This window comes from Aethalodelphis obliquidens, unplaced genomic scaffold (genome assembly GCF_003676395.1).
Source record: "Aethalodelphis obliquidens isolate GAN/ISIS:26980383/991018 unplaced genomic scaffold, ASM367639v1 scaffold26, whole genome shotgun sequence".
Lineage (NCBI taxonomy): Eukaryota > Metazoa > Chordata > Mammalia > Artiodactyla > Delphinidae > Aethalodelphis > Aethalodelphis obliquidens.
Window position 1 is genome coordinate 2798140 of NW_020837970.1, and position 2405 is coordinate 2800544.

The following is a 2405-nucleotide window of genomic DNA, read 5'->3' on the forward strand; positions in this document are numbered from 1 at the left end:
TACCACATGCCGCGGAGCAACTAGGCCCGTGAGCCACAACTACTGAGCCTGCGCGTCTGGAGCCTGTGCTCTGCAACAAGAGAAGCTGCGATAGTGAGAGGCCCGTGCATCGCGATGAAGAGTGCCCCCGCTTGCCACAACTAGAGAAAGCCCTCACACAGAAACTAAGACCCAACACAGCCAAAAATAAATTAATTAAGGAGGCAGATTAAAAAAAAAAAACCTAGGGAGAGTGTTCAAGCAGGAGAGCTTAAGTTAGAGACTCACCCCATGGCACCAGAAACTAAAGATTGTTACATCCAGAATGTCAGAAAAGATAAGAAAAAGGTCACTTCTCCTTTAAAAAGAAATTCAACAGACAAAAACGATTCCAATCAACACGAGGCTGATGGATACACTCAGTGTAAACACATGCAGGGTAAACCATGTGGGTTAACTTTTCCATTCTGCTATGTATCAGTAAAGAATAGACACCTTACAAAATTCTTCCTATAGCCTTTGAAACTGATTTTTTATATATTTTTCCCCTTCGTTTTTCAACACTCTCAATTCAGCAGGCTGCTAAGTTAAGTTTTACAAGGTGTAGTGTTCATTCAATATTGGAATTTATACTGAGTGATTAAAGTCTGATGTCTTTTTCCAGATCTCCATTTAAAATGTAAGCTAAAGGACAGAGGGAAAAAATAACTTTCCTTATATCATGTAAATTAGCCATTAAAACTATGGGCGATGATTCATTTTTTAAACTAATGCTGATGAACCAGAAATGTATTTCCCCCTTCCAATCTTCACAGTAGAGAATCTTTGTGGAATGAGATGCTTTTAATAACTGAACTTGCCAGCTGACATAAAGGCTAAAATTAACATTTTAAACCATACATATCACTTTGTAGACTAAGTACACTGCACTCAATTTAGCACAGCTAGCCCCAACCCTAAGACCTTCCATCTTTCTTCCAAGTCAAAGTCCTTTGCTGTTACTGAGTTTGTTAATAGCTAACACTTTTTTTTTTTTTTCTGGTATGCGGGCCTCTCACTGTCGTGTCCTCTCCTGTTGCGGAGCACAGACTCCAGATGCACAGGCTCAGCGGCCATGGCTCATGGGCCAGCCGCTCCACGGCATGTGGGATCTTCCCGGTCCAGGGGACGAACCTGCGTCCCCTGCATCGGCAGGCGGACTCTCAACCACTGCGCCACCAGGGAAGCCCCGATAGCTAACATTTTAACAGTACCTTACTATAGTGGTGGAGTTGAAATGACTATTTTACATGTATTAACTAATTAGATCCTCATAAAACTCCCGAGGTTAGTCATATTATTGTCTCCATTTTTTTTTTTTCAGATGAAGAAACCAAAGTATAGTCGAGTGTTGCAGCTAACACCTGTGAAGATGGGATCTGAGAGCCTCTAGATCAATCCCTTCCATATGAACGCAGGGCAATGCTGGAAACAGACTGGTAAGAACACAAATCCCTGCCTCTTCCATCTTCTGTTCCGTGTGATTAAGGGGCAAGATTTTATACCTGAGATTTGGCCATTTATAAAATTAGAAAAATGCTGTCTTCTTCATGAGATAATAGGCTAGTCCTTCTCAAACTTTCTTCTACAGGGTAAACATCTTCCTAGGGTTTCCATTTTTAAGAAATGAGATTTTTTTTCATGTGAGAATTTTTTTTCTGCAATCTTACAAGGTTTTTTAAGAGGTACATGTTAAAAAAATTCTATGACTTCCAGCCCTATGCTGTTCTTAAACAATGAGAGAACATATTCTGTGTAGTGAGTGTTTGGACAAATTTACGCTTTTGTGTTTATGGTAACTGCCCAGCAGAGGTCTCAACCAGACAAGCTAAAACAATAGTAGCCTAAAACCATTGAACCTCGCCACTCTCAGGCAAACTTTAAAGGGACAACTCATCCTCAGTGGTCCAACCAAGCTTAAAAAGCTGTGGGTGGATAAAATCATGGCATTTGCACCCAAATACTTATCTGGCGTCTCACAATAATATGAAATCCTGACAGCTAAGAGAACTGCCTGAATGTTAAACCTGAGACACAGTGTCAGCTCTGTTTCAGCTCAATTTCCCCAATTAATGATCTCAAAGCAATAGCTAAGCTGCTCCCTAACTAGCACAGTAGGAAATTTGTTTCTTAAAATTCAGTAAAACTTACTTACTAAGAAACTAAGTTTTACTATGTAATTTTAAACAAGTTTATATTAAAACAAACATGAATATAGAATGCAATGAAAACTTCAAGTAATTTTACAAATGTCTTTACATACATATTTCCCCTAAATGTTGCATCAATAATGTTGTTTACAAATGAGCTTTATTTTATCAATAAGAACAAAGCTGGATTCAGGTCTTCTAACACGTGGTCCAGTGATCAGTCCACTTTTTTACTAT